The sequence below is a fragment of the Lissotriton vulgaris genome, chromosome 2_1 (assembly GCF_964263255.1).
Source record: "Lissotriton vulgaris chromosome 2_1, aLisVul1.2, whole genome shotgun sequence".
Lineage (NCBI taxonomy): Eukaryota > Metazoa > Chordata > Amphibia > Caudata > Salamandridae > Lissotriton > Lissotriton vulgaris.
In genome coordinates this window covers 30992131-31001284 of record NC_141687.1, presented here as the reverse complement: position 1 = coordinate 31001284, position 9154 = coordinate 30992131, and positions in this window count along the sequence as shown.

Here is a 9154-nt window from a genome sequence, read left to right as displayed (position 1 = left end):
CCAAGGTGAAGCCAGGCATCCCAGCGCTGCTGGGGCCGTTGTGGAGATTAAGCAAGCTATTGCCCAGAGTGACAGAGTGGGACCCATGATTAGAATAGGCACCGAGGCGAGAATGATCAGGTCCGGGGAGATTGAGTCCAAGACCCGCCGAGGCGGGAATCGAACCCTGGTCCAGGCCGGACCTCTGCATCAGGGTCTGCCGCTCTAACCATTGAGCCACACTTCTCCACATTCCTGCCCTTTTCGTTTGATACAGGGCAGTGCAGAGAGATTCCTTGTGGCGCTGCCCTGGGACAAAACCTCATAAATGATGCCCTCAGAGTTTTGTGACATACAATTTTTAATAAAAAAATAACAGAAAAGAAGAGTCACTTCACAGTGGAGATGATAGTTCAGCTCATAAGTGTTCTTATAGGCAAGAAGATGGTGATGCAAGACGTCAAGCACTGTTCTTTCTTTGGCCTGTCTTCTACTCCCAGGCGTTTTATCAAGCTTCTCCACCCCTCTGGGGGGCATCCTTGTAGCCGAAGGTCTTTCAATGATAATCTATTTAGATAATGCTCTGTTTCTTGCTCGAGCCAGTTCATTCAGAACTGGCTTTTCTGTTCGACTGGGAACAAATCACCCAATGTTACATGCCAGCACATAGTCTTTAGGGGTTTCTCTGTAGATCCAATCAAGAAATACTACAACTCTTAAAAATTCAAAAAGAAATGACTGATGCCACTCTTTCACGCTTCTCTCACACACAATGATAGACATTTTGTTTTCGTTTATTCAGGTCGTATTTCCAGGACCTCTTCATTACCGTGCACTCCAAACTATCAAGATCAAACATTTCTGATGGGTCTTGCACTCGTTGACCACGTCCCCTTATAAGAAGGTAGGGGCATATTATCAAGAATTGCGTTACAATTATCGCCGCTTTAGTGGCAGGAAAGTGCCACTAAAGCGGCGATAATGAGCTTGAAATTCTGACAGGCTTATTATCAAGCCCATTATCACGGCTTTAGCTGCAGCTTCCTGCCGCTAAAGCGGCGATCATTTTAACGCCGTTCTTTATATTATGCCCCACAGCGGAGAGACCATTTAGTTGCTTGGAACGTGGATTGGTGAGTTTGGTGTGAGCAGCACTGGACTGGCAGCACACTGTGAAGGAGTTGTCAATATATATAAACTGTGTAAGTCTTTTGCGGCTCCTTAGCTTTGCAGTTTCACAGAGGAAAAGGAACTATGCACTTTCCATTAGATGGTAGACAACGTCTTGGCATTCCAATACATAAACATCTAGGAGGTACCAAGTTGGACCACCGATAGAGCTGGCAAAGGCGTTTTGGGAGTTCTGTCCCCATTACACAATTTTAGTTAGGGCAGAATTTGTTCCCAGCATTCACAACACCGAGGCAAGTTGGCACTCCAGATACCTACAAACCCACAGAAAGGGCAGACTGTATCCGGTCATTTTCCTATCATCACTGGGGTCTGTTCTTCATTAATCTCTTTGCTTCATGTCTGAAATCACGATTGTCCCGCTTTTCGAGTAGGCGGGCGGTCAGATCCTATAGCTCTAGGTGCAGACAATTTCTTAAAAGATTGGCCAACCAGTCAGCCTTATCCTTTTCCGCATTTTGTCATGATTTGCAGGTGGCTGGTTTTGATGCACAAGCAAAAGGCACCCACTCTATGGGGCAGATTTACAAGCCCCTTGTGACACATTTACGCTGCTGTTGCGTCACTTCCGTGACGCAGCGGTGGGCTTAAACCATGCGCCACGTTGTGCCTCATTTACAATGTGGCACATCTAGGGAGATGCGTCACGTTGTAAAGCCCTGTGCCACATGAAACCTGCGTTAGGTTTCATGTAGGCGTTCTCTCGCAGGGTGGACTTTCAGTCGCAGGAACACCTCGTAATAGTGACGCAGTGAAATCCACAAGATTCCACTGAGTCATTTTTCCGAGGCCGCTGCGACAAAACTCTGTGCATGCTTGAAGGAGGTGTGAGGAGTGGCACACCACGTTAGGTATGGGCGGCCCCTGTGCATTGCTGGAGTTGCGTTGTGCTTGCGATGCAACTCCAGCAATGCACCGCCCTTACGTCACAAGATGCAACACGCATCTGTCTATCACTGCGCCACGGTGCACCGCATTGTAAATGCGACGCATCCGTGGTCGCGCAAAGGGAGACTTGCGTGACGCATCTGTTCTGGAGTATCCCTTCTGATTTGCATAGATGCGCCAGAGATTGTAAAAATGTCCCGCAATGCCTCTGGCGTGTTTCCAATCTCTTTTATATATGCATAGGTTTTCCTGTATTGCTTTTATTTCACTATAACCACATCTAAGAGCAGCCTGAAGTCACAATCGGATCCTGTTTGCAAATTTCCAGCTGATTACCTGGGCTATTTCTGGTGATTCTGGTCTTTGACAGGCCTTTTATATCAGGCAAGATTGGGTTGCTTGGTGAGTGCAAAATAATCTTGATTCGATTTTAACTAATCTCAAATCAGTACTGAATTTCCTTTCCTGACAGAGTTCTCAATCCCATGCCAAGTCTGTCAGGACTACTCTTGGCCATAAATCAGTATTCTATGGCCATGAGCCTTTATGGAACATTCTTTGGTGAGGAAATTGCTGAATGTTACCAGGTTCTTCCACTAACTTCTGCAAATTCCTCACTGTGGTGATGATAAACTAGTTCTACAGTTGTTGCAAACTTGGCCAGATACTGACTCACTGCCACTTACATTGGTTTCACTGTCACTTAACAACACTCCTCTGCTTGATTACCGTTACAAGAGTCTTGGGTGCTGGGGCTCCAGACATTATTCCCCTTAGGGGGGTTCTTTTCTATTATGAGAAGGACTATGAATGCCCCCAGCAGTGCTGAACAGCCTTATTTTACTTCTCATCCAAAGTGCAGTGTGTTGTAAAGAATATTGGGGCATATTACCAAGCAATAGCGATAATTATCGCTATTGCTTGGCTAGCGTGAAAAAATTAATGCTGAGCTGCGGCGATTTTTATCGCAGATAAACCTTGGTATTACCAAGGTTTATCGTAGATGCGATAAAAATCGGCCGCAATGCATGAATATCGCTGAAAAGTCAGCGATATTCAAGCATTACCGAGTTAATGCTCTTAGCCATGTTATCCACCTACCATTGGATAACATGGCTAAGAACTGCTCAGGGCAGGTGTTAGCTTTTGGAGATATTCCCGCTTAGCGCGAATATCTCCAAAAGTTGGTAATAGGAGATAGCGATGTTAGCGACTGTTTTCAGTCGCTAACATCTTGGCACGCCCACTTTGCATCTCATTAGTGATAAATATCACTGACATGCAAAGTGGGGCCCAAGATGGTCGCTATCTCCTACTAGCTGTCGCTAACTGGTGTTAGCGACCGCTAGGTAATAGGGAGATATTTTTATCTCCGCTTTCTTAGCTTTTAAAGCCAAAAAAGCGGAGATAAACCCCCTTGATAATATGCCCCTCTAATTGTTAATCTCTTTGAAAATGACAGCCTCCCTTTGCCAGAATGTCTGGCGCTATGTCTCAGGCTGCAACAGATACACAAATGATGATGCTAACGAAAGCAAAGGAGACGTGAGAGCCTTTGTGGACATTCTTAGATCTGTGGAGTGGTCCAGTGTATCAGCATTCAAGCCACGTGCATTTATGGCAGCAGAGAATGTGCTTTAAAGACTAAGGGGCACATGTGCGATGAAGTGGTAGAGTGAGGCGCTAGCCTTCCTAGCTTAACGCCTTGTTCCACCACTTCTGCAACGCAGGGCTGCACCATATTTACAAGTATATGGTGCAGCCTTGCGTTTCCCCCTGAGCCGGCACTACACTTAGCAGTGTAGCGCCAACACAGGCAGCCTTGCACCAGAGTGCAAGGGTGTCTGCATGCAAGGGAGCATTTTTTATGTGTAGGAAGCTGTCCCTTCCTGCACATAAACAATCTTGAAATGCCATTTTGTCACTTTCATGTGTGCTGTTCATGCAGCACACATGAAAGTGACTAAATGGGATTTATTTTTAAAGATTGTTTATGTACAAGAAGGGACACCTTCCTGGTCATAAACACTCCATGGCATTTTACTTTCTCCATGTGTGCTGCACAAGCAGCACACATGGGAAAAAAAACGAGGAGAAATAATGCATTTCTCCTCGTTTCCTCACCTTAAGACCAGGCGTAACATGGACTTAATTTTACCGCTGCCTCCTATGTACGCTGCCCTGTACCCAGGGGGCGGTGTCCAAATCAATGGGTGTTGAGGTGCAACACCCACTGCCCACACCTTTCACTCTAACCATAGCATGAAAGGGGGCCTTATTTACAAAGCAGCGTATGCAAATACAAATGCACCATATTTATCACAATGCGGTGCATTCCTAAAGCTGGTGCTCAATGTGCTTTCCAGTGTCAGAGGAGGCGCTCCTGCAGCATGGTGAAAGAGAGCCTATGTGTGAGGAGGAGGTGATCCTTCCTGCACACAAACAATCCTCCAAGACTTTTCCTCTCTGTGTGCTCTAGCATGAAGCACAATTAGAACGAGGAAAAACGAGGAGAAATAAAGATACTTCTCCTTGCTACGCCTCCCCTAGGAAGGCCTAGCATTTTGCGAGCTCCCAGGTATTGTATTGTAATTGCATTTGTATAGCGCTTACTACCCCATACGAGGCATCAAAGTGCTTTTTCGGTGAGTAGCACGCTACTCCAGGACCCATAGAGGATTAGTGTTGAATTAGTGAAACATGCACGTGCATTTTAAGAGGTGGATAGGTTAGTCAGTTATTTGGAATGATAGCAGAAGGAAAGACGAGGCAAAGGTTTGTATTTATATAGCGCTTGTTACCCCTGATGGGTGTTGAAGCACTTTTCTGGCGAGTAGCACGCTATTCCTGAACCCATAAAGGATGACCTCATCAGTGGCGTAACGAAACTTGAGGGGGCCCCCCTGCAAGGTACATTCAAGGGGCCCCCGAACCAGGAGCTCTCGGGCAGATAACTGTTCTGAGGCGGCGCCCCACAGCTTGGGGGCCCCTGCAGGTCTGCGTTATGCCACTGGGGTAGAGGAGGAGACAGAATGTGGGATTAGTCCAGAACTGCTGGAGGGGGAACCAGGTGTGAGTCACAGCAATCGGCTCAACATCAACAGTGATTCTCAGCAAATCACTTAATCTCCCAGGAATGTGTCCTTGTTTAATGTAGCCATTGCTCTTGTAAATTACTCCAATAATTTCAGGCCAAGTTCGTGCTGTATAAAACTGCAAAAATAATTGGTTTCAATCACTCATTCAACCCAGTTTGCATCGCAAATGATGAAGGTGCTTCTGAATCTGCAAGGGGCAGGACCCCACCTGTGCGGCAACGCCTCCCTGCCTGCCAGTGACAAGCTAACTCTTTCACAGTTCATAATAGGCTGAATGAGAGTTGATTGTCCTTTGAAAATGCCGGGGTGTCAAAATGCAGGAGAATTGGCATCATGCTGTGCTATGTGCCTTTGAGTGGGCAGTCGGGATAGGATTGCCAATCACAGGCCAAATTGCTAAATGTAAACTGGGCTCAAAGCTATGGTTTGGGGCTCCAAGGCACCTTTCTCTATTCCTCCCAGCACTAAATGTGCCTGCAAGGCCCAGGAGAGAGACGCCCCTCCCCTCAGCGGGTCTGGCAGAGCTGCAGCATAGGGGTGAGACCCCATGCCTATGTGCTGAGCACTGGGCCCTGAGCAACTGCCCATGCCTGACATTGGCCTTGCAAGCCAGACCCTTGGCTCGGTCCTTCCTGTTAATTTGTTGGGTGGCCTACCTTTACTTCACCCAGGCACTCAACCCCCATTGGGCTCAAAGGGCTTAAGCTTCCCCCTCTCCCCATTGTGTGTGTCAGCATGGGTTGAGACAGCTTCCCGGGCACACACACAGGCGCACCCGAGTGCTTCACAGGTCTTTCAAAGACCATTTACTTGTTAACAAGGCTTTGTTGTGCTTTCACCCCTTCTTAGAGCCCCTGCATCTTCACTCTGCCTATTTCTGGAAGTATTAGCCTCTTCCACCCCCCAGAAATGTTATTAGCCCCTCCCAAAATTTGGCTCTAGTTGCACCTCTGACTGCACCCATAGGGTGATCACTCTCAAGAGTTCCTCCCATGCAGGGGGACTAGCCACACCATAATAAATAATTGATGAGAGGTTTTTCAAATTTTATGTAATGCAGTTTTGTATAGCACGAACTTTACCGAAAGGTGTCTGAGGGTTGTCATCCTCAAACCAAACAGGGTTTCTAGTCTATGAGATGGTCTTTTTCTTTCTCTTTGGTGCAAACACCTAGAGTGTTTCTAGCTTTCAATTTGACTGAAACAGTTTTTAAATTGATGTATAAACTGTTATTAATTCTGCTCCTCGTGACACCGTTCTTCATGAGTGTTCCTCACGGACCCCTCTTTTCTGCACGGCCCCCCACCCTCATAGCTACGAAGGTTTCAGGTTGCTTATGCGTGACATTTTCATAATTTCAGTGTAATAATGAGTTACATTCAACAACTACGAGTGACACTTTCTCTCGAGCAAAATCAGGCAAGGAAGTCGAGGGAAACATAAATATCAGAAATACACCCATTTGAGTAATGAGAAACTCCTTTTGCATGCGTAAAACTAAACAATGTAGTCCACAGAAAGACATTAATATCAGAAATTACCCTTTTGAGCAATGAAAAGCTCTAAAAACAACTTTAAACTACTGCAAAATGCTTGAAATGGAAGGTCACTAAAGTACAGCTGTTTTTTAGGACGACTATTGCATTTTCACACAGTGCTTTATTTGCTGGTTAGGACCTCATGGCACTATGAATAAAGAAATCAGTAATTCCCAAAGCACAAAACAGAGCACACATCTGTCTCTCTCTAGTTACACACACAACCTACATGTGACTGCGTTAATCAGTTGAAGTTTCATAAGGTAAACGTAAAAGAAAAAATAATTCATTTTCCCATCAATTTAACTTGCATGATCTATGAGCATCTTTAAATTAAAGTATGTCATGGTTGTATATATGGTTACCTGAAGAACAACGACCAGAATAGTTTTAGAACATTTTGTTCTCAAAAGCCATGTGATGTCTTTTACACCCACAAACACACTCTGAAAGACATGATTATTCCCCCATGATTACACAGCACTCACCTTCCGTGCTCTGCTGGACTGTCACCTCTTGTGCCACCAGAAGCCCAGCGAGCGTCTTTTGTTCGGCCAGGTTGTTGGTCAGGGTGGGCAAGTGAGCTTCACACAGTGCTGAGAGATAAGTAGCAGGTTGTATGTGGCTGCATGCCTCTCTCCTCTAGGACCGTCGGCCAGGGTCCCTCGATGTAAGCAACTAGTCAAGCACCTGAGGAGGTGAGGGCTGGCAGGCCTCGATACACAGGAAGATTGCAGGGAAAACAGCATCCTGCCAACACAACTCTCCTTCACAAGCTTGCTAAGCTCTTGAACTGGCCTCTAATTTAGCAACTAGGGAAATGTAACAGTGGTCTTAAACTGCAACACACATCTGCTCTGCCAAATGCATTTCACTGTAGTACAGTTTGTTAGAAATGTATGCACAGCGCACAATCCATAACTCAGAAGTCTGAATGTGCCCTCATATGTCACAATGAATAGAAGTAGGCCCAGTGAAATTAAGTATTTGTCCAGGATCACACCACTTGGTCAAACAGGAAAGAGCGGGTGAGAGGCAAAACCATGTTGAAAAGTGGCCATTTTTACTGCAAAGCAGATCAGAAAGGCAGATATAATTCTCTTTCTTCCTGCTACCGGATGTCCCTCTTTAGACTCTCCAAAAGCGCATTTGTGTGCATGCAGGTGATAATTAACGCTGCAGTGCTCAAATCACTAACCTAATACCAGAATGCATTTTTCCAAATAGGTTGGTCTTTTTAACCATAAAATTCAGGCATGCCCAATACGGAACTCCTTCAATTTAGGGCTTTGAGACAACATTGAGAAAGTGAACTAAGTGCTAACTGGATAGAGCTGCAGAATTTTGAAACTGGAAACCAGATTCTACTCCGAGCATCGGCTCAACAATATTGTAACCCTTGGCATATCACTTCACCCTCATCTCCCCTTACCTTTAAAAAATACATTCTAACTTAAGGCATTCATATAGAATGCCTGGTTCTCGTGTATAGCGCTACCGCCTTGGATCACATTCATGCTGTATAAACTGCAATTATAAATACATTAATGAAATACCCCTACCAATAGTCTTGGCACCTGGAAGTTTCCATTTGCGTATAGTTTCCATCTGCCAAGCCGGGGACAGAACCAGCAACACCAAGTTCTAAGTCAGAACAACTATAGAGGGCAAAGGGCTGGCTGTTGGAAAAAAGGAGGCCACAGGAATGCATCGCAATTCAAATTTCATTCTGGCAAATGTGTTTGGGGTGGCCCAGTTGCAGACTGGATCCCTTCCTTTGGGAGAAGTTAATCTGTCCTTGAAGTGAAGTGCATGGCTGAAACGTGGTGCGTGGATAGGGCTGGCAGCTGAATTACTGAGTTATTGTGTGGGAAAATGGGGTTTTCAGAAGGGGTGGCAGCAGGCACAGGTGAAAGCTTCTTGGGTCTAATTGAGCCACCCCCTCCTTCTGTGCATGGCATGTCTGTCCCATCGAAATCGCCTCTCTACAGCAGCAGCGTTACCGGGATGGTGTTTCTCTGTAATTGCTCTTTAACCTTAGCTTTGATCTGAAAGGCCACCACCATCCAATTACCGCTGTGACTTTCGGGCGTCCTAATTCTCTTGTCGCCTGCTCAGCGTGACGTGCCTACGGCACACTTTGGCACCTGGGGAATGCATGCAGAGCCATCAGCAGGGGCTGCAACCTCGAGGTGAGGCCGGAGGGATTGTGCTCGGGACCCTACAGACAATTCTAGCCCAGCCTTGCCGCACCCTATGCCTCCCCCTGAGGCTGAAATTAAACCACGCCGCTGCGTGCTGCGCAAAATGTCATCACGTACGCGGCGGTTTATTTTGAGGCGCGGCGGCGGGAGTAACTTTAAAAGTACCCTGTGCTGTTGGGAAATGGACTGTCTGCCGAAGGGGCCCCTGGAGCTCGGAGGCCCCCCCCGCAATGCAGGGGCTGCGGGGGCCTTTGTT